This window comes from Vicugna pacos, chromosome X (assembly GCF_048564905.1).
Source record: "Vicugna pacos chromosome X, VicPac4, whole genome shotgun sequence".
NCBI lineage: Eukaryota > Metazoa > Chordata > Mammalia > Artiodactyla > Camelidae > Vicugna > Vicugna pacos.
The window spans coordinates 900,565-924,815 of record NC_133023.1 but is presented as its reverse complement, the minus strand read 5'-3'; the positions used below and the strand labels follow the sequence as shown (position 1 = coordinate 924,815).

The window sequence follows — 24,251 nt, the reverse complement described above, 5'->3', positions numbered from 1 at the left end:
GTAGGAGGCACAGAGAGGTTAAGTGACTTTCCCAAGGTCACTCAGCCACAGAGTGACCCAACTTTTCCCACCAGCTGCGGTTCACAATTTTGGAAACATGCCCGACTCTTCTTTCTGTAGCTCTTCTTATGTTCCCATGCTTAAGCAGATTGAAGGAATGATTGTCCAGCCTCCACCTTCTACAAACTGTCCCAACCACCTATCACTGCAGACAGAAACACAGAAACACCTCTGCAGGAAAACCAAAGGGCGTCTGTCCCAGCTTCATTCCCCACCTCTTTGCAAAAAAAAAAAAAATCGTCATTACAAAACCACCTTCTCCCGCTGGAGCCGGGGGTCCGTTCTTTACGTCCTTTCCTACGTCAGAACCCCCATCATTGACAGTTCTGATCACCACCTGTCTCCTAAAACTCTTGCCTCCTTTGATTTCCATGGATCTCTGGGTCCTGAAGTGCTTTCTGACATTCTGACACCTTCTGCTTCCCTCACCCCTCCCTCTTCCTCGACCTGTCCATCAATTTCGTTTTTCATTTTACAGATTTCATGTTTCCATTAAATGTGTCTTGCTCTATACACCGGTCCCGGGAGACCGTCAAGCAATGCTCTTAAGAGATGCTCAATTTATCAGTTGCTTTTAAATCCAATGTTGCAGGGGCTGCCCGGGAGCATGCTCTGCCCGGATGTTCGTAAGTATCTGAAACCCAGCACAATTTAAAGCCGAAATGTTCTCCGCATGCTTGCCTCCCCAAGAAGCTCCCCGCACCCTCTCTCTCCGTACACCTTGCCACGCATCCAATTTCCGAGTGAGAACAAACTGTTCCCACACATTTGAGAGGAGACGGATGGTTCTGTCACCATGGCAACAAGTACCCCCCCGTACTCCTCCCCAAAACGGGTTTCAACTCTGCTTGATTCATCCGTGAACGTGCCTGGTAGCTAACCAACCGGGGCTGACCCTCACGTCGGAAGACCAACCAATCAAGAATATACTTAATTGAACGCTCCTGCCTCCAGGTGCCCAACCCAACCCCGACGGTCTCGCCAAACGACCGGCTCCCTAGAGATGCCGTCCATCCGCTCTGCCGCCTGCGAATCCGCCGTGTTAAAAGATCACCGCTCTGCCGTGCTCTGCATGGCCAGCTCGCTCCCAGCAAGCACGTCTCCCCGATACCGTAACGGGCATCCTGCCTCCCAGTTCAGACGTCGAGTGTTGGACCCGCCGTGGTTGACGTACGTCTTCTACCTCCTCCAGCATCATCTGGCCAATTCCCATGTGACCCGCCTTCAAGCCATCCGTTCCCTGCGAAACCCCCTCCTTCAGGTCACACCATGGCATCTGTGACTGGGACAGCGGGAGTGCTGGAACAGGACACAAGTGCCAGGCCCCATGGGATGTGCCTTCTTGAGGTCTGGGAAGACCAGGAGCCCTCCAACAGCAAGTTCTGCCTCGCTCTGCTCCCACGGAGAAGGTCCCCGGGGCAAATGGCCCTCCTATCACAGCGGGGAGCAGGCACAGGGGCCTTACCCATGCATCCACACTGTTCTGCTGCTTTCCCCACTATCCATCTCCTGAACCCACCCATCTTCCCAAACTTGGACTCTGTCCGTTCAACACTCACTCCCCAGCCCCGTCTCCAGCCCCTAGAAACACCAGTCTAACTTTCTGTCTCTCTGAATTTGATGATTCCAGGCATCTCGTACAAGTGGAATCACACACTATTTGCCTTTATGACTTTCTCATTTCACCGAGCATCATATCCTCAAGGCCCATCCACGCTGTCGCCTGGGTCAGAGCTTCACCCTTTTCCTAGCTGAGTAATATTCCACTGTGTGGATGCACACCATTCTATTTATCCATCCATCCATGCACACTTGGGTTGCTTCTAATTCTTGGCTGCTGTGAGCAACACTGCTGTGAATGTGGGTGTGCAAATATCCCTTGGAGACCCCGCTTCGAATTCCTTCCATCTCACTCTTTTCCCATATTTTCATCAGTGTAGGATGATCCACCCAGGCTGTTTAATAATCGCAAGTCACGGCGAACTTGCCTACATCTAACTTGCCTGCAGTGCCATCTGATTGGCGAATAGAGTATGTCGACCAAGCACGTGAGACCAACAAGCGACAAGGTACCTCCTTCTCCCACCGAAGGCTGATGACAAATGTATTCATTGCACGGTTCCTCCAAGTACTAGGAGTGCTGCCAGGTCTGGCCCTGTCTAGTGTGTTCATTATGTCAGTCCCTCCTCCGGCTTCCCCTGACGGGTTTCCCCATCAGTAAAAAAAAAAAAAAAAAAAAAAATGCAGGTGAACCTGACCACAAACAGCAGGGCCAGGGACTTTCGTCTCTGTGCCGCTAAGGGGGCCTCCCGTGCAGCCCTGTGTCCTCGGGGAACGGTGCGTTTAATCCGGAGACATCTTCATGCGGAAACTTGTCAACTGTAAGAGAATCCCACGAGGCCCCTTCTGGGCTCGGGGGTGACAAGACTGGCTCTAATGAAAGACATGTCATCTGTACTAAAGGAAATTCTAATGACCAGGCCTTGCCCTGGGGCTTCGCCTGGTTCCCCAATTACAAAGGGTTTTTGCATGTTGCCTGAGCCGTTCCCTCCCGCTCTTTTGTTCAGAACATCTTCCGTGAAGACTGCACCGGGCACCTGGTGGAAGCAAAGTTTCTGGGCTTTGTGATCGACCCGCGTTTCTCCACGGGGGGTGAGTTCCTTCCCGGAGGGACATCTGGCAATGCCTGGAGACATTTATCACAACTCGGAGGAGGGGAGAGATGCCCATGGCATGTGGTGGGTGGAGACCAGGGACGCCGCTCCACACCCCACAGTGCACAGGGCGCCCCCATCGGAGAGTCCGCCAGCCCCCAGAGTCGACACTGCTGAGCCGGAGAAACCCGCTTCATGAAACCGTTCCCTTTAAAACTGAACAGGAGGCTTTGGGGGAGAGAACTCCCAGCCTCTTCCTTCTCCGAGCTCCTCCTAAACCCTGAAGTTAGCTCTGAGATTCTTAACTTTGGATTTGAATATAAGTAACTCTTCATGGCACATTTCTGCTCTAAGACGCAAATGTTTCTATCACCCAATGGAGTAGACCCTGTCATCCTTAGCTGGGAGGCAGACAAAGGAAAGAATTTCTAAGGACAAAATCTGAGAATGACGGTCTTTCCAAGTGCCCGTGAAGACATTCGCCCACGTGGACCGATACAAACACTTTCAGAAAACAAAAGTGGAGGAAACACTACTCCATGGATTAAGTTAGGGAAAACGTGCCGATAGTTTTATTTGGTAGCAATGTCTTGGTCGGTTTTTGAGATTTTTAATCAAAGTAATTCTGGCTTCCTCAGATGTCAAAAAATCAACACCATCAGTGTAAAGGGAATAATTTCCATGGCGAGGAGTAGAAACAGGCAGGGATGGGAAACTGGTTCAACAACTGAAGTTAATCAAGGTAGCTCACCATGACATCAGAAGAAAAAATAAATAAAATGTATCTATGATCTCAGAAGATGCAGAAAAGACATTTGGCAAAGGTCAACATTCATTTGTGTTTTAAAAGAAATACTCTTCTCAAACTAGGAATAGAGACAAGATCTTCAACCTTACACCGAGCATTTACCAAAACCGAACGCTATTATATTTCTTGGTGAAAGAGTGCTTCTCTTGTGGGACCAGGGGAGGCCAGGGACACCCCCTCTCACAGTCTTAGGACAACTGGACATCCAACAGTGCAATGAGAAAAGACAAAGAAAGAAAAGTGCATACTGATTGGTAAGGACGAAACCATACTTAATTTTTAAAAAAACATTGTCTACATAGAAAATCTACGAATACCTAGGAAAAGAAGCTGTTAAAACAAGTCATGTGAATGTAGCAAGAAGACGCCACGAAACGAGCCATTTATAAAAGTCAGCGGTGTTTTGTTACAGGGGACCGATGAACACTTAGACACTGAAACATTAAAAAATACCGCTTAAGATAAAGAAGATGTGACACACACATACACACACACACACACACACACACACACACACACACACAGGAATACTACTCAGCCATAAAAAAGAATGAAATCATGCCATTTGCAGCAAGATGCATGGACCTGGAGGTGGTCATTCAAAGTGCAGTTAAGTCAGACAGAGAAAGACCAATAATATCACATGACATCCCTTATATGCAGAATCTGAACAAAAAAAAAAGTGATACAAACAAAGTTATTTGCGAAACAGAAACAGATTCACAAATACAAAAAGAAACTTAGGTTAGCAAAGTGGTGGCGGCCTAGGAATAAACTAGGAGTTTGGGATTAATAGATACACGCACGTACTATATGTAAAATAGATAAACAGCAAGGTCCTGCTGGGAACTGTATTCAATATCTTGTAATAAACTATACTGGAAAAGAATCCCCTATATATATATATATATATAAAAAAATATATATGTATTTATATATATATTATATATATTTATATGTTTTATATATATTATATATATTCACATATTTTATATATTTTAAATATATTTTTATATTTATATATTTTTAATATATATTATATACATTTATATTTTTTATATATTTTATACATGTATATATTTTTATATTTTTATATATTTTTTATTTTTTATATTTTCTATGAATTTTATATATATATTTTATGTATTATATATTTTATATATTTTTGTATATATTTATATTTTGTTTTATATAAATTGTATATTTTTAAATATATTTGTATATATAATTTTAATATTTATATATTATATATATTTTATATATATCTTGTATTTTTTTGTATTTTTATATATATTAGATATATTTTATATATTATATATTTTTATATATAATATATAACTATATTATATTTATATATTATTTATATATAATATATATTATATATTATTTATATATAATATATATTTATATATTATTTATATATGATATATTTATATATTTTATATATTATATATTATATACATGTTATATAATATATATTATATATTTATATATTTTAACATATTTTATATATATATTTATATATATAAAACCAAATCACTTTGCTGTACACCTGAAAATAACACGATGTTGTAAACCAACCCTACTTCAATGAAATAAATGAACAAAAATACTATTTATAGTATCATAATTAACACAAAAATTGTATTAAACCTAAAATAGTATGTGCAAATGATATTTGTTAAAAACCAGAAAACACTGATTAAAACAAAACAAAATAAAAAAGAAGTATAAATCTTCAGAAAGATCTACCAGGTTGCTGAATTGGAAAGACCAATACTGTTTAGAAGTCAATTCTCTCCCCTGCGACCCCAAATAATCTATAAATTCAGCACAAAGTCAAAGTCCTATCGGACACTAACGCAACACTGTGAACCAACTATGCTTCAGTTTTAAAAAATGTATTTTTGTAGAAATAGGTAAGTGGACTGTTACATTAACATGGACACTCAAAGGGTTTGGAAGATCCAGGACACTTGCATAAAACGAGAATCGTGCAGGCGGATTCACGCTACCCGATTTCGAGACTTACCATAAAAGCTACAGGAGTCAAAACAGCTCAGGACCCGCTTCAGGGTGGACATGAGCCAAAGGGAGAGACGGCACCCTCTTAAAAATAAAAAAAAAACCACAACCGTACTTTCAGGATAAAGCGATTTTCAACAAAAGATGCCAACGTAACGCAACTGGAGAAGGCACGTTCTTTCTCACACGCGGTGTTGAAACACTGGGACACCGCCGTGCAAAACTGGGAACGTCCGTCTACCCTCCCATCCTAAGGAGACGAACACAAAGTGGGTTCTAGACCTGTGGGTGAGCCCTCAATATATAAAAATTTATGCAGCAAAAAACAGGAGGAAGTCGTTGCAACACCGCGTTCGGCAAAGACGTATTGAATAGGACACAGGAAACATAGTCCATCAAAGAAAAAAAAAATGATGGTAATTTGGACTTCATTCAAATTTAAAAATCTTTGACACTTTGAGAAACAGAGTCACAGATGACAGAGAACAAGCTAGTGGTGACCAGTGGGGAGACGGGAGGGGGACGGGCAGGATTGGGGGAGGGGTGTAAGAGGAAGAAACTGCTATGTGTAAATAAGCAAGCTACAAGGGCACATTGCACGGTGCCGGGAAGGCCCGGCCGCAGCTCCCCGCACGGGTGCATGTTTCTGGGTCTTGCAGAAGGAGTCTCAATGCCCCGCCGGGCTGGGCGCGTTACGTAGCCCCGGGTGCGTCTTGGGGTCTGTCCCCCACCCCACGTGCCGTGACCCTCCCCTGGAAAAGGCTCACTTCTCCATCTTTGTGTGACACCCAGCGTCCCAGCTGTGTCCCCCAGCAAACAGAACGCAGACACCCACCCAGACACCTGTCCCCCTCGGGGAAGCCCGGCCAGACCGCAGACCTGCCCTCATGTGGCTGTGGAGGACGCCCCCCCAATGAGCTCTTGGGATCCGCCCACCCCAAAACCCTCTGGACTCAGGTGCCCCCAATTCCACCACGATGGAATGAATGCCGTAGGAAGGCACTGCCGTCTCGTGGAATTAGCTTCTTAAACACACGTCCCCCAGGGAGAGGCCCCCCCTTCACGCTGTCGTTAAGGGTTTGAACCTTAGTGAAGGCTGGTGCCATCGGAGCCGTCTCTCCTGCCGGGCGACTGGAAATCAAAGCATGTGATAAACCATCCATGCGAGGGAGGGTGCATCTCCTGCAGACACCCCAGTGGGTCCCCAGAGGGCAGATCATGGAGGAAGTGGTCATGAATGCAAGAGTTGATGAGTGTCCCAAATACATGGGGAGGAGAGGGGTGTGCAGGGCCAACTCCGGGGAAAAGAGCTGTGCCCAGAATCTGACAAATGAAGTGGACCGCCTGTCCCCGCTACATCCCGAACAGTGTGTTAGAAACGCAGGAAGCTGGTCAGCAATGCCGCACCACGTACAGTGTGTAATCTCCATGCCCACTAGGATGCCATAGGCCCCAAAACGGAAAATAGCAAGTTGACCAGGGTCTGGAGAGAAGTGGGACTCGTGCACAACCACTAGTGTGAATGGAAAAGGGTGCGACGATGTGCAAACTGCTTGGCCTGTCCTTGACTACCTAGTTTTGAAAGCAGGCAATTTTACTCCAGGATATATGTATATGCCCCAAAGAAGAAAAAATCAGGGTTTGAACAAAGATATGTAAGCAAACATTCACAGCAGCCAGTAGTCCCAACTGTCAAAAGGTTGAGGCAACCCAAATGTCCATCAAGTGATGGATGGATGAGCACAATGGGGTCTGTCTACATGGATGGGGAATATTACTTAGCCAGGAAAAGGAGCGGGTGGGCCCTGAACACAGGATGCTCTGTGAGAGAAGGCAGACACAGAAGGACACACAGGGTGCAATTCCACTTATTTATTTTTTAAATGGGCGAGGTTCTTGGAGTTGAAGCCAGGACCTCGTGCATGGTAGGTAACTTTCAAGTTGTGTGCAACTTGAAAACAAAGTTGCACTTTGCGTTCAACTTTAAAAAAAAAAAAAAGCTGGGTGCAATCATTCTATCATGCTTCATTTATTGCTTTTTTTTTTGACAAATTGAAGGTTTGGGGCAGCCCTGCATCCAGGAGGTGTATCCGTGCCATTTTCCCAACAGCACCTGCTCACTTTGGGTTTCTGGGTTCCATGTCGGCAATTCTCCCAGTACCTCAAACTGTTTCAGCGTGATTGTGTCTGTTACAATGCTCTGTCATCAGGCACCTTGGACATTACTCCTACGACTCGCTGAAAGCTCAGAGGATGGTTAGCAATTTTGAGCCACAAAGTATTTTTTTACTTAAAGCAGGTGCATTGGTTTTGGGGGATTTTGGGGGGGGCATAATGCTCTTGCACATTTACGAGACGACCGTCTAGAGTAAACGGAACTTTGATAATGTCCCTGCATGTGACACTCGGTTGCTGTGGTCTGGAACGGGACCCATCATGACAGTATTTGAAGCATCCAGGCCGACCTTTCGCGTCACACAGCTAAGACTGGCTTCCACTGCAAGTAAAATGAAATAAGGGGAAAAAATGAAAGAAAACAAATGTATGTACGTATATGCATAACTGGGACATTGTGCTGTGCACAGAGAAGACACACTGTAACTGTCCGTCAATTAAAAAAGAAAAAGATGAAATAAGGACATTAAGTGAGACTGACGTCCCCCCACGCCCAGTCCTCACAGGCTCTCATGACGCACAGATTATGGATCGAGACTTATTCCTGGGCGATAGTTTGGGGAAAAGGAATGAGATGGACTGACTTTTTTTTTTTTTTCCTGCAAACACCAAGGAAGAATGAAGATCTCCGGGATTTCAGTGACTGAGCCGCCCGGCGAGCTGTCTTCGTTCAGACGCGGATGAAGCTGACAGCCCCTGCGCTCCGAGGGCGAGGACAGAGCGCTTATCTCGAGAAGACACGTGTTCCCCAGATTCTCCCCGTCTGCTTTCTTTTTATCAGCCCTCCTTCACTTTTCTCCTTGCACTGTCAGTAAAGAAACGTGGTGCACAAAACAGAAACACCTTTGTTTTAAACAAACAAACAAAACCCTGTGCAATGAAGGTCCTGAAAACCCGTTCTGCATCTCCCCTCTTGCAGATCAGTAAGTCACGGCGAGCACTTCTGACGGCGCGCACGGCTGGTTTTCACACCTGCCCGCGACCTCGCACGCGCACACATGTGGATTCGTAAGTTGGATGCGTCTTAGGTCAAAGGCTCCTAAAAGCCTCGGGAAGCACCGGCTCAGGGAACGGGTCCTCCGGAGCCGTAACGCCCGCGCTGGCACAGCCTTGCGGGAGCTGTGCGTGGGAGCAGCTGCCCGGCAGGCGGGGGTGGCTGTCCCCCCACCCCCGTGGGACAGGGACAGGTGCGCACCTTCCCGCAGGGCCTGGCCGCCGGGCCGGGCCCCCCACTGCTCAGGCAAGTCCAGCAGGCCTGCGGCTGGCGGGAGCCGCACTGCCGTGTCTGGCGACACCAGGGTCCCGGCCGCAGCCCCTCCTGGCATCAGCCTGACTCTGAGTCCCCCGGGGGTTCCTCTGACCACGCGCATGCCAGCGCAGGGCCACACGCACAGACGCCGCCTCCCTCTCTCGGAAACGCCTCTGCTGCTTCCCCAACGTCACGAGCGTTTACACGGTGACCTTCTGACTGCTCAGTCTTAATTAACAGTCGGTCTCTCCGGGGGTGGCATTTGACTCCCATCCGGTGACAACGGCAGGCCAGGGCCAGCACCGGGATGGGACGCTTCTGTGTCTGGTCACCCGCAACACGATGGCGTTTTGCGATGCAGAGACACCGCCTCCTGGAAGAACTCCAGGAATTTCCAGCGCCCCCTCTGCCTCCTGGTAAGAGCCAGAAAGGGCGCCTCTGGGCGGTCACAGAGAGGACTCTGTCTGGGGACAGTTCCACCACCTGTGGAAGCACGGACTCACTGGGGAACGGACAGCCTCACTACATATAAATTAATACTCAAAGTCCACGGGGTCCTCCCCTGAACCCACGTACACCGCTTTGAGGTTCTGACTCACCGGCACATCAGATGACTCGGATGGTCGGTACCCGTGGGAGGGAGTGGGGACCCTACCCTGCCGCATTTTCCCGTTACAGCTGCGTGTACGGGACGGCTCCCTCCCAGCAGGGATGGGGCGTCAGGAGCCCAGGATTTCTCGGTCCCACAGAACAGTAGTTAGTGCCCATGGCTCACGCTCTGTAGGCAAATTTGCCCAGCCTGGGGGACGTCTGGCCACCCAGCTTTCAATGGTGGACACACAGATTCGCGCCAACATCGTATCAGCGTCCTAGGGCTGCTGTGATGATGACCTGCACACTGTGGGGTTCAGGACAACAGGACGTCCATGGCCTCACCGCTCTGGAGACCAGAAGTCTGAAATTAAAGTGGCAGCCGGGCGGTGGGTAGAGCTGAGGGGCAGAGCACATACTTAACATGCACAGTGTCCTGGAGTCAATCCCCAGCGCCTCCATTAAAAAAAAAACAAACTAATAATAAATACATAGACCTATTGATCCACTACCCCCTAAAAGAATTAAAGTGTCAGCCGGGTCCAGGTCATGGTGGCCCAAGGCAACCCTTGGAGATCCTTAATTTGTAGACATATCACCCCAGTTTCTCCCTCCATAGTCACCCCCATTCTCCTCTGGGTTTATGTCTGTGTCCAAATTCCCCCCTTTTATACGGACGCCTGTCGGATTACGCTTGGCCCCTCACCTACTCTAGTGGGACCTTGTCTTAAATGAACTCCGTCTGCAATGACCCTGTTTCCAAATGAAGCCACAGTCTGAGGTCCGGAGGTTTAGGACGTGCACATATCCTTTATGGGGTGACATAAAATTCAACCCAGAACACACTCCAAACTGTGCACGGTCTAGCGGTGGGGTCTGCCGGGGCCACTCTGCCTTGCACACCAGGGAGGGTCGGTTTGGAGGACGTCCCCGGGAGCTTTCTGTCCAGGATGGAGAGTATTCTGCAGAACGGGGCTCAGGAAAGCGTGTGCAAGAGCGGCCTGCAGGAAAGAAATGGCTTTGCCCAAGGGAAGCTCTGGCCTTGGCCCCCACCTCGTGGAAGGTCCCCCCGGGGCCATGGGGACGGCCCAGACCTTGGCTCACTCCAGTGTAGCTCACACTGGCTACAGAGCGATGCACGGTGGGCGCCGTGGGGCACGGGGTCTCACCTGCACCTCTGGTGGGATGGGAGGGCGAGGTCAGCTCTGCGGGTGGACCACTGTTTCTACGTAACCAATCGCAAGAAAAAGCCTGGACCCCGAGGCTCGGGTGAGCCTCCCTGGTGGACGGCACGCCCTGCATGTTGACACGGTTAACCGCTCCGAGGCCACCAAAGCAGAGACGGGGCCGGTTAGCAACGTGGGACCTTTTACGGCTCCTGCAGGCAGGGCGAGTGTCCCTCCGGAGCCAGCATGCACGGGGAGGCGAACTCCAGGATCCGGACTCGGACACAGCCTCACGGTCTCACGACGCAAGCTTCGATCTGGAAGCAGGACGTGTTCCCCCAATTTTATGAGCCCGTCTGTGGATGATGGTGTGTCCCGTTCACTTCTGCGCCTTATGGCCACTTATCAAGGCTTTAAATTGATTGTAAAGATGGGGAGGGGGGAGGGAAATTGTATCCTTTAGAAAATATTGACCTCATTCTGTGAAGGCAAAATACATTGCTCCATCAAAGAGAGACAAAAGAACAAAATAAAAATAAAAATAAAAATAAAACAACCCTTGGTGAAGCAAGGCGCCCGATCGTCTGTGTAGATCCAACCCCGCCTCACAGCCACCACCCCGCCTGCATCATGATCCCTTCCGTCCGCGCGGAAGGCCTCCCCGGCGCACCATGGAATTGTTTCCATAAATCACGCAGGCACCTTTGCAGGGTTCGAAATTGAACTGTCAGCCACGGCTTTCTTCATTATGCTAACCGGCTCCCCGGCTTCGCAGGCTGGAAGTGCGTCCGTGGGCGCTGGCGGGTTTCCAGCGGACGCCCGCTGCTCGACAGGGTGATGGCAACGCCCTTGAGACGGGGAGGAGGTTAAACGCGTTCACGTGCAGAGATGTGCTGAGCGTCCCAGGTCCTCCAGCGCAGCCAGCGTTTCCGTCCAAGGTGGCCTTTTAAATGGTTCCCCGCGTAATTAAAGATCCAGCACAAACGGCAAGATTATCATGGTCATTATTAACAAATTTTTAAAAAATTATCTTTTTTTAATTGAAGTACCATCACCCACAATGTGTCCATTTCTGTTGCACAGCACCATGTCCCAGTCATGCATATCCATACATATATTCATTTTCTTTTTTTTTTTTCATTCAAGTTTATTTCAAGATACTGAACCTAGTTCCCTGTGCTGCACAGAAGAAAGTTTTTTAAAGTCTATTTTTATATACAGTGGCTAAAATTTGCAAATCTCAAACTTCCCACCCCCTCTCCCCGGCAACCATGAGATTGTTCACTACGTGTGCGAGTCTTCAACAATTGTTTCTGAGCGAACAAGGGATCATTATGTAAACCGGACGAGCTGGTACGTTGCCATCCATACTCACTAAACGGCAACCTCTTCTGCCCCCAAGCACTCACAGCACCAATGTCCCTCTGCGGCCAACAGTTTCCACACGAGGGGCCCTGTGAGCTGGCCCTGAGGTGAGCTGAGGCCGCGGGTCCCAAGGCCACGATCAGAGCATGTCTGCAGCATGCAGTAAATGATGCCTGTACGCATGTATCAATTACATAAGATTTACAACAAAGTAAATAGAAGGACGCATGTGCTAGAGATATTCTGTGAGCCTAACGAACAAAGAAGCTCACACCGCGCGTGTGCTGGCAGAGCAAAGATGAAAGCAGGACAGGGGCGTTGTGGGCGCGCACCTCCTTGAGGCAATGCAATAAAGTGTTATCAGCCCCGTGGTGTCTCCGGCTGAAGTCTGTCTGGCAGTATTGCGACCCCTCGTGCATTTTTTCATTTGGGCAGCTCCCCTCCTAGAACCCCATGTCAGCCCCCCTTGGCTGACAGGCACCAAGCCGTCTTTTCCCTTCCAAGCAAGCCTCGAAGGCTCACCCGCTCTCTCTGTAGGGCCTCCAGGTGGCCGCCGATCTCCGCCCTTAAAATCACAGCGTTCACAGCTCGCCTCCAATGGGTCCTGAATTAGTCCCCTCGGGCGGCCGTAACGAACGGCCATAAATGACGGAGGCTCCAAATAACAGAGATTCCGTCTCTGTCCATGCTGGAGGCCAGAATTTCTGAAATCCAGGGAGCCCAAAGTGGGGGGTTCTCTTGGAGGCCCCTGGGGAGAACCTATTGCATGCTTCTCTGCCAGCTTCGGGGGGCCCAGCAGAGATCCTTGGTGGTTCTCAGCTTCCAGAAGCACCACCTCCGTCTGGGCCTTCACTGGCACAGCCCAGGGAGGAGGGGACACACCAATTCAAGCCACACTCCCAGCTGTGGTGTCCGGGGGTGGGTTCCCTGGGCTGTGAGATGCCCCAGGCCCCGTCCACCTGGGAAATCCTCCGCGTCTACGTTCTCCAGAAGGACCAGTGCCGCCGGGCGGCGTCCAGGAATGAACGTCTGTATCTGTGCTCTTCTCCCCGAGAGGAACGTGTCCCCAGCTGGGTAACTTGCACCCTGTGTGGCTTTTGCAACATTCCCCGTGTTGCAAAACGTTCCCTGACGCAAAAGAATTAGCATCAGGAGGCTCCCTCCACAGTTCCCTTTTTCCGTTTCGTTTCGTTCTTCCTGGAGACACATCCTGACGGGAAAGGAGATTTTCTGGATCACTGAGTAACACCGACTTGTCTCCAGTCGGCAAAACCTGCTGAAATCTCCTTGGCCGCCCTGACAAACGGGAACACGCTGTTCTTAGCTGCTCTTCTGACGCCCGCCCGAATGCAAAGAGCCTCTTTGATTCTGTGACTTAAGAAATTTTTTTTTTAATGGGGAGAGGTCGTTGTTGGTTGATTTAATCCATTGGTTATTTATCTTTCGGGGCAGAGATGCTGGGGATGGAACCCCAGACCTCACGCATGCTAGGCATGTGCTCTACCTCTGAGCTACACCCTCCCACCTTGATCTTCTGTTTTTTAAAGGAATTTTGTAAGTCAGGCAAGTAAGCATGGAGATGCTAGATTGCGCGAAGCCACTCCAGGACTGCTGGGGAGATCAGGCATTTTGGGGCCCTGGGTCAGGCGAGGACTGGGAGACGGAGGAAACTCAACGGACAACAAGGGAGTTGCCTTCTGGTGTAGCAGACCCAGGTGACTTGTGTCACCAGACGTCAGATCAATGCTTTCATCAAACCAGGCAGATTTGGCCCATTGGGCCACTGGTCAGTTTCCTTTGGCCTCAGCATTTGACCATCCTGTGGGCGGTCCTTGGTGACTTGAAAGGCACACACATATGGAGAGATGCTTACGTGGTTGAATCTGTCTCCTGCAATCGCGAAAGGCACCAGGAGGGTTTGAGGAGAGAGAGACCACTAGAGAAATTAAAGAATCTCTCATTCAATAAAAAATGTTTAAATCCGTACATATTTTTAAAAAGTTTTAATGCACATTTTTTACCATCTTTTTATTGAAGTCAGTTTACAACGCTGTGTCAATTTCTGGTGCATAGCACAGTGCTTCAGTCATACAGGAACACGCATATATTCATTTTCATGTTTTTTTTCACCATAAGTTACTGCAGGAGATTGAATATAGTTCCCCGTGCTGTACAGTATGAACTTGTTGTTTATTTATTTTATATATGGTAGCTAACGTCTGCAAATCTCAATCTCCCAATTTATCCCTTCCTACCCCGTGAGCCACATAAAAGCTACGACTCAGCCATAAAAAAAAGTGAAATAATGCCATTTGCAGCCACATGGATGGACCTAGAGATGGTCATACTGAGCGAAGTCAGTCAGACAAAGAAAGACAAATATCACATGGTATCACTTATGGGTGGAATCTAAAAAAACTGATACAAATGATCTAATTTACAAAACAGACACAGACTGACAGACATGGAAAACAAACCTATGGTTACCAAAGAGGGAAAAGGGGACGGATGAATTGGGAGTTCCAGATTAGCAGATACACACGACTACATATAAAATAGAAAAACAACGAGGTCCTACTGCACAGCACAGGGAACGATAGTCAATATATTTTAACAACCTGTAATGGAAAAGAAGATGAAGAGGAGTATGTATCTATATGTATAACTGAATCACTCTGCTGTACACCAGAAATTAACACAACACTGTAAAGCAACTATAATTTTTTTTTTAAAGGCAGACCTGTCAAGTTAATGAATTTAGTCCTTTTCTATGTGTGGGAAGATCCAAGAGTCTGGGCTCATTGAAATCAATCCTTTGATGTGAACCTTAACTCTCTAGGACCAGGGTCCTATTTTTCTCTGACCTGCGTCCACACACAGGGCACCATCCGGGCGGCTGCAGTGGCTGATGGCTTAATGGCTGCTGAAGTGGCAGGTGATAATTTTTTGTCCACAGTCCTGCAGACACGATTGATGAAATCACTGGCCTTTGGGGACTGAAGTCAGCCTCCAACCCCTCTCCCCTCCCGGGAGGTCAGGGGTTTGGGCTGAAAGTCCCAACGCTCTATGCAGGCTTGGTCTCCATGGCAACCAGCTCCAGCCCGAGGTCACCTGGGAGCCACGGGTCAGCGCACAAAAGACGTTATCACTTTGGAGAGTCGAAGGGCCGGGGGAGCTGCGTGCCAGGAAACAGGGGCAGAGACTAGACACAGATTTCTTATTACGTCAGTGGAGTAGGGAGTGGGGCTGCCCCTGTGGGCAGCTGGGGCCTCACCAGTCCCGCTGGGGGCTTCTGGAACACGCCCAGAATCTTCCTCCTGCAGGAGAAGGAAGCAGCGCCCTTCAGTCTCACGCTGCCGCCCCTTGGGGGCGTTCAGGCAATGCTATCAGGCCCCTGACTCTCGGTTCAGCACGCACGCCCCTCAACCAGGGCGTGAACCGGTCAGGGGGACGCGGTGCCCACCGCCCCACTGGGAACTATGAGCAGACGGCGTCTCAGGAAGCCTCAGGGACTCAGGCAGGGCCATGGCTGCCCCTGGTACATCATCCTGTGCAAATCCCAACCCTCTGGAAGACGTGTCACTCCGACGGCCAAGGGAAAAGGTCAGCAGACCTACAGGAAGAGTGCCATCGAGGAGAAAGATCAGGCCGACGGTCAGCAGAGGAGGAGGCTTGGATGGCGGTTGTCAAGGGTCCCCACGTCCAGTGATGAGAGGAGTTAGTGGGGACGAAACACGATACAGACGGTTAACCCTGCTGCACGTTATACATGAAAGCCGTTAAGTCGGTAAATCCTAAGCGTTCTCATCACAAGGAAAAGAATCCTTTCCCTTATTTCTTCACTGTTGTGTTTATACGGCAGGATGGATGGTCCCTAAACTTACCCTGGTCACCATTCCATGACGGGGCCAGCCATTCTGCCGTGCACCTGACACCCTTACAGTGCCGACCGTCCATCATAGCTCAGGACAACGGGAACAAAAATTATTATTATTTGAATCTTTTAAAAAGAGCCCACACTATGCTTGCTTAGGTGATTTTGCTGTGAGTATATTCTTCTGTGAAAATTCCCAGTGTCTAAATTTCCATCCAACAAACGCTGAGGGACAGCAAATAAAAGACGCTCTGGCGGTTACTGTATTTTGGTATCTGTCCTCTGCCAAACTAAAATAAGTGCCAGCTACAACGGGGGAAATAAAAGCGTGTCTGTCAATGTCAGGACACCAGGGATGGCGTAGTTGCCTCTGAGAGATGAAATCTCGTGCGAAAAACAGCGAGGTACTTTGGGTAAAATAGAGAAGATTGCAGGGAACGCACAGGGCTGTAACCGTGCGGAGGCGGAGGCTGGAGGGGAATGTTGTCGGGGGGACAGGACCACACGGGCGAGACTCACATCCGTCCAGCTGGCTCTCTGAGCGCAGCCCTCCCCATGCTGCGCCGACGGGTGAGTGGTCAGATTGGAGAGCATCCCCGTGGGTGGAAATTGAGGAAGCAAATGGGACAGTAAGGACAGTGGAACAGCAGCGTCTGCAGAAAAATACCCTTGCACCGTGACTGACTCGCCACTGCACCTGAGGGATGGGGGTGGGGTGCGGGGACACAGCTCCAAAGACCCCGGGGGACCGGGTAGCTGGAAGTCTGCAAGACAGAACTGGGTATTTCTGGAGCCGCCCGCGTCTGGGACAGAGCTTGGAGTTCTTTTCCCGCCCGCTGGGGGGTCAGGACCAACATTGGAGAGCTACCGTGGAGCAGGACCACACCTGAGGGGTAAGGACCACGACCTGGGACTACGGAGGGTGTCCCAGGACGAAGGGATAAACAGAAACCCATCCACCCCGGAGAAACCAAGCCGGGCGTCCTCAAGGTCAGCGTGATGCCGCCTCTGCTGCCCGGAACAAAGCCAAATGCTCCTCAGAAGAAGGGGACGGAGGGGAAAGTCTACAGCACGCTGTCCAGTTTCATGTGTTTGTATCCTCTCTGCCGACCTGTCCACCAACTGTCTACCTGCTTATCTACCCACTTACCTACCTGTCCACCTACCTGTCTACCAACCTACCTGTCTACCTATCTGTTGACCTGTCTACCTACCTGTCTACCTGCTTATCTACCTACCTGTCTACCCACTTACCTGTCTACCAACATACCTATCTACCAGTCTACCAACCTACCTACCTATCTACTTACCTGTCTACCTATGTACCTACCTATCTACCTACCTACCTACCTGTCTACCTGTCTGTCTACCCACCTGTTTACTCATCTATCCATCTACATTGATTCTCTCCCCTCTCTCTCAAGGAGGCTTAACTAAGAACCTAAAATGAGACAACAGCTTGTACGTTGCCCAGTAGCAACCACAGAGCAGAGACCCAGGCACCACAGGAGCACCCGGCACTGGTGACGTCCGGGTCCTTTACGAACTATAGCCTCTGCCCTTTGGGATCAGGGGCAGAACTGCAGAGAGACAGATGCAGACGCAGTTCCAGGAAATCCAGAACATTGGAGACTCCAGGTCGTAAGAGTGGACATTGGAGGAGATGATGGGGATTCCAGAAAGGAGGGGAAGAGGAGAATGAGGAGGAGGGGGAAGGAGGGGGGGGGGAGGGAAGGGAGGAGACAGAGGGGAGGACAGAGGAAGGGAAGGATGACAAAGAATGCACCGAGAAGGCAGAACGTTTCATGGAAACCCTCCCCCCACAAAAAAAGTTAGGAGACGGTGCATAGAAAAAGGTGCTCATTTTAGCCTTCAAGCCTCCGTCATTAATTCAACCAAGAAAGAAAAAGCTAACCATACGATCCAGCAATCCCACTCCTGGGCATGTATGTCTGGAAAAGGTGAAAACTCTAATTCAAAAAGATGCATGCACCCCAGTTCACAGCAGCACTATTTACAACAGCCAAGATATGGGAGCAACCTAAATGTTCAATGACAGATGACGGGATAAAGATGTGGTATATTTCTACAATGGAATACTACTCAGCCATGAAAAAGAACAAAATAATGCCATTTGCAGCAACATGGATGGACCTGGAGAATGTCATTCTAAGTGAAGTTAAGTCAGACAGAGAAAGAAAACTATCATATGATGTCACTTATATGTGGAACCTAAAAAAGACAACAAGTGAGTGAATGTAACAAAACAGAAGCAGACTCACAGATGCAGAGAACAAGCTAGTGGTCACCAGTGGGAGGAGGGAAGGGGGAGGGCTACGATAGAGGGAGGGGAGTCAGAGGTCTAAACTACTATGTATAAAATAAATAAGCTACAAGGATGCATTGTACAACACGGGGAATGAAGCCCATATTTTGCAATCACTCTAAGCGGAGTATGATCATTAAAAAAAAAAGCCCATCTCAAACCCTCTGCTCACCCTCCTGGCCTGGCGCCAACCTGCTTCCACACGTGTGCATACTTACGGCTTTGGGGCAGTCGAGACCCACTGAGCTGCGTGATGCAGGTAGGGACCTTCCGACACGCTGCGGGAAGGGTGGCCATCCCCTCGCCCCCCACCAGGTACCCAGACCCTGCAGCTGCTGCCCTGGTAGCAGCTCATATCTTATCCTTGCCCTGTTCATTCTTGTATCCAAATAATCTCCCTTGTGCCCAGTACGATTCCAAACATTAACACCCACACCACCCACTCGGCCTTGCTCACTCACCACTGGGTTATTTAGGTAAGGAAGGCCTCAGGCAACTCAGCCAGACCCCCGAGGTACCTAGGAGGGCATATTAGGGTCTCTGGAGAATCAGAACCAAGAGGATGTTTGGAGGGAGAGGGAGAGACAGACAGAGAGACTGATTTTAAGGAACTGATTCTGTCATGAGATTACGAAGCATGGCAAGTTCAAAATTTGCCGGGGAGCCTGGAAAACTGGAGACCCAGGAAAGAGGTGATGCTGTACTGTGAGCCTGAAGACAGTGGGTGGAATTCGTTCTTCCTTGGGGGAGTTTAGGTGTCCCCACCACGACCTTATGGCCATCAACTGATTAGATGCGGCCCACCCACACCATGCCACGTCAGTTTGTTGTGTTTTTTTCTAGATTCCGCATATAAGTAGTAACAGAGTATTTGTCTTTCTCGGACTGACTTCTCTCGCGTGGTATAGTCCCCTCCAGGTCCAGGTTGGGTGGAGGGATCGGAGGAGACCACCCTGCCTCTCTCTGAGGACCTCCCGGTACCTACATCCCCCGTGGACCTCTTTATAATCTCTGAAGTTTCATCCAAAAGTCTTTCTGCCCGACTCTCAGCCACTTGTGTGGTTTCCGCAGCCATCTCTGAATTTCGCCGTCTTCCACCATCTGGAGAGGCTGAGAGTTTTCACAATCATCCTACTCTGGTTCCTTTTGCGCTTTTTGTTTTCTGGGTTCTTTTTTTTTGCAATTCTCCCTGCAGGTTTTCTCTGTCGCCACAGGTTACTAAAAGTACTGAGAAGAAATGGGGCTGGCCGGCCTCACTGTGCTGGGAGGTCTGCTCCCCGGACACCCAGGTTCTCTGCTGACAAGCCTGAGTTCTGCACGCTCCACAGGAGACCACGTTACCCAGTTTATTGCGCGGACAAGGGTACTTTTCTGCCCTCTACATACAGGAATGAACCTTTTTCTCTTCAAAGTCATTAGAAGCTAAAGTCAATTTAAATGAGAATCGATGGATATTGGCCATAGAGTCAAACTCAGGCAATCATTTCCCGGAGTTTAAAAAAAAACACGCCTCCGAACATCGCCTTGAGTCAAAGTGAACGCCCTCAGAATTAGAGCTTTTCCCTGGGTTCCACGGAGCAAATGAGCTCTGGGTTCTGACCGAGAGACCCTTCTTTCAGGGAAATGACAGAAGAACGTATAAAATAGATATAAAATAGATAAACCACAATGACCTAATGTGTAGCAGAACCAGCTTCTAGCTACTAATCGAGCTGTCACTCACGGATAACAACCCTCGTCCACCCACAAGGAGCCAAAAGTAAAATAAAAATAAAATATTTATCCCATGAGTCATTATTGCAAAAAGTGCAACCCTCTGACTGTGCGCCCCGAGCCCCCCAGAAACGGTCCATCACAGCAGTGGCCGGATACATCCTTCCACTCCAGCTTTTAGGATCGTAGACATTTTCAATCAAGACCTGCAGGTTTCAGGTTTCCATAAAACGTGTTCAGGTTTTATTTCATTACCTGGCAAGATGCACTGGATCAACGAGGCCTTTTTGTCAAAAAAAAAAAAAGGGGGGGGAATCTGGTGTTTAGAACCCGTGCACGGATGCTGTTTTAGTTCAGGATCCCAACGTGCTTTCAGACCCAGGTCTATTAACCAAGAGAATAAAAGTCCTTTTGGAAACCGGCACCGTCTCCAGATTATGATACTCTTGATGCTCACTCACGAGCATAAATTCTTCCCGGACGAGAGCAGCCGCAGTGCCATAAAAAACAACATGCAAAGTGCGAGGCCCTCGGTGGCTTTATGGCCTCGTAAATCCTCCCCGGGGCTGCGGCCACGGCTGGTCCTCCCGCCCCCGCCCCCGCGGCTGTTTTCCCTGCATCACTGCCGCGGACCGGTGGGCTCTGTGTAGGAGCATCTGGTTCTCTGAGGAGGGGAGCCCGTTTTGCTTCTGTCACATCCGAATTAATCTGTGTCTGCTCCAGCCCCGCCCCAACCCCGGCCACGGGTGTGATCACACATGCTGAAATATGAGCACCGCGCCCCGTAGGAAACAGCCAGCGGGCTACATTCTGGATGAAATGCATAACTGCCCCTAAATCAGGCTTGTTGGCATCGACCTCCCTGGTGGCAGAGACGGGACCGGCCCGGACAACAGGGCCGCGGGGCGGGGCTGGGGGGCTGGGGGCCTGGGGGCTGTGAGAGGAGGCGGCCTCCCTGTAAAATAGATCAATCAAGGAGGCCCTCCTGTACAGCACAGGGAACTATATCCAAAACCTTGTGATAGTCTTTAATGAAAGAATCTGAGAAGGAATATACGTATGTGTATGTGTGACTGCAGCACTGTGCTGTGCACCAGATTGATGCAACATTGTAACTGACTAGACGTCAATAAAAGAAAAATTTAAAAAAAGGAGCAGCTGCCTCCGGTGAGCCCGTGGTACGTACATGGACACAGAGCCACACTGGCATATAAACGCAGGCACGCAGGTGCATGACCGACACGCACCCACACAGACCAGTGAACACAGACACACACTGAGATGCAGGAACAGACAGACACACTCAGACCTACAACTGCAGAGACTCACACAGAGGCAAGACCAAGACAGGGGCACATTAACACAAACACACACACGCAGACACAGGTCTGGGACCGCCGCCGCCCGCACGCGCCTTCACAACAAAGTGGGACGACTTCCTCCTTCAAAGGGGATGAGAGCTCGATCAGAGGCCCGGACTCTCTGTGCGCCTTGCGGGGGCCCTGTCAGTGAAAAGGCTCGGTAACATCTCCCCGTTGTGATTTCCTCCGACGGGAAGAAAGTGGATCCCTCCCTTTCCCGGTGTCGCGCGGAGCAGGGCTGCTCCGTGCACACAGTAGGCGCTTTGCCGTGTCTGCTAAAAGCTAACCTCCGGGCTCCTCTGAGGCTGAGCAAAGTTCTACCCACGCCCACAGTAGGAAGGGGGGACACAGACCGTCCACGAACTGCGGAAACACGGACACCCTCCCCAGGGAGTCGTATAGCCAAGAAGACAAGCGAGGGGCCTGAGCGGCCACGCGGGTCCGTGAACTCCGTCGGGTCCCGGAATTCTCAGGGACGCCGAGAATCTGCAGGACTCTCCCCCTGGTTCTCAATTCCTCAGACTCACACTTGGAACACACCCAGCACCTCGTGCTCACAAAACACTTCTTTTTTTTTCTTCTAGGATCCAAGTGTCCCCAAGCCTGAGCCAGCAGCTCTGTCCTGCATGCCCTGCGTTAACTCAGCCTTGACCACGGGGACCACGTGGGTTCAGGGCACCCGCGTCCGTGGGGCGATTCTCAAAGGCAGAGCCCGTGATCGCTTTTAGCCGAAACAACTCTGATCTCAGCGTTCTGAGTGAGGGATGGGCCACTTAAAATGGGAGGCGGTCTCACCTGCGCTGGGAAAAAGGCATAAACAGTTGCTGCTCCTTCACAAGGAGCACCTGACGCTTTAGGGCGGAGAACGCCCGCGTGTACTCGCTCCCTCGCAGCCCGTGAACCGTGGAAATTCACCCAAATCAGATGCGTATCAGGTGCTGCCTGGGGGGCGTGTTGTAGACGGAACTGTGCCCCCTACCACCAAGTTGACAGGTTCGAGTCCCAGCCTTGGCACCTCAGAAGGGGACCTTATTTGGAAACAGGGTCTTTGCAGGTGGGATGGAGTGAAGGACCTGAGAGGAGGTCCTCCTGGAGGAGGTGGCCCTGCATCAAGTGACAGTGTCCTTAGAAGAGACAGAAGAGGAGAGACACAGACACAGAGGAGACGCCACGTGGAGACGGAGGCAGAGACGGGAGGGAGGTGACCACCAGCCCAGGGATGGACGCCTGGAGCCCTCAGAAGCTGGAAGAGGCAGGAAGGACCCTCCCCTGGGGCCTCCGGAGGGAGCACGGCCCTGGGACACCTTGACCTCAGACGTCTGGCCTCCAGGACGGGGGAGGATGGATGCCTGTGGCTTTAACCCACCTGATTTGTGGTCATTAATGACAACCACCCCCAGGAAACCAATTTGCGGCGCAAAGAAAGCAAATCACGGGTATCATTCTAACTCACATGAGCATCCAAAATCACGAAATTAAATTTCAGAGACGCACACTGTCGTGAGAAGGAGGCAAACGGCTCATGGCATTTATTTAGAGATGCTATGAGGGGTCTGCCCTGGAAAATGAAACGGGTTTGTTCTTAGCCGGCCAGGCACATTGATTGGTCCCCAAATATTTTAATATTTTTCCTCTGTCAAAGCCAAGTAGTAAGAAACAATTTTCAAGGTCTTGAAGCAACAGGACACAGAGTCTAAACCCCGAGATGCACGCCGCAGGGCGTCATTTCCATCAGCCCCAGAACGGGCTCCTTCCATCAGTGACCGCCCTTCACGCCGGCTGCGCCCCCTCGGCAGGCAGGACAGGTGAAGGCATTTGTTTTTTCCCTCTAACAGCCATGGAAAAGCACGCAGGGCCTTAAGCAGGTACAAACATGCTCTAATTGGCGTTTCAGAGAATTCTCTCCAACTACAGGGAGGAGACAGGCTTACAAGAAAAAGAGCAAGAGCAGAGAGTCAGCCAGGACGAGGGGTTTGCTCTGAAGGAGCAAGAGAAACGCACTTGCTAAAGGAAACCCATCTCCCTGCCCTCAGTCACTCCGACCCCGAGTGGTGCGTCTTCCACACCCAGTTCTCGTCGGACACCAGCTGGCTGTCCTGCGACTCAGTTCGACTCTGATAGGACCGACCCCGAGTTCGTGCAGACACCAGGGGCTAAGGGCCCAGGCCCCCAGGACGGCCCCCACTCAACACCAAGCACCAGGGGGGTCCCCAGGTCCCCCACACTTCTGTCCGGCTCGGTTGCAAACTGAGGGTTCCCACGACCCCCTCCCCACAGAACTTTGGAAACACCTGCCTCTCTTACCGGTTCATCCTGAAGACGGGGGTGAATCTCTAGACGACGAGGTCCAGGAGGGTCCCGAGTGCGGGGGCTTCAGTCTCCATGGACTTTGGGGGCAGCCCCCTCCCAACCTGCGGGCATGCTCCCCACCCCGGAAGCTCTCAGAGTCCTCGTATTTTGGCTTTTTTATGGAGGTTCCATCAGGCAGGACTGGCTAAACCCTCGGCTGCTCAGCCCGTGGCCCCTCTCCCCTCCCCGGAGGCTGGGGGCGTGGCTAAGAAGGTCAGCCCTCTGGGCACGTGCTGGTTCCTCTGGCCGCCAGCCCCACCCCCAAGAGCCACCGCATTAGCATAAACTCAGGTGTGGACAAGCTTGTTAGGACTAACAAGGAAGGAAGGGAGGGAGGGAGTGGGAAGAAGGGGCGGTCATTTCCAAGGAAGACATTTTGAGCAACAGCTTTGGAACAGAGCTTCTGGGGTCAAGGAGTTGGCTTCTGGTCTGCAAAGCTGACCAGTGGAGACGGTTTCATTATTTTATCCAAGAGTCCTGACCCAGAGCATTTCTCAGGGGCAGGAGAGCCCTGGTAACACCAGGTATTGATGTC

General features: G+C 50.2%; 1 long non-coding RNA gene across 1 annotated transcript in view; it reads right to left on the bottom strand.

Moving 5' to 3' along the window:
• Positions 1–23,979, bottom strand: part of LOC140691780 (uncharacterized) — a 59,550-nt gene extending 35,571 nt beyond the window's left edge. The window contains exon 1 of the long non-coding RNA XR_012067457.1: positions 23,672–23,979. This is a non-coding gene — a long non-coding RNA (uncharacterized lncRNA). The remainder of the gene's footprint in view (positions 1–23,671) is intronic.
• Positions 23,980–24,251: the final 272 nt, after the last annotated feature.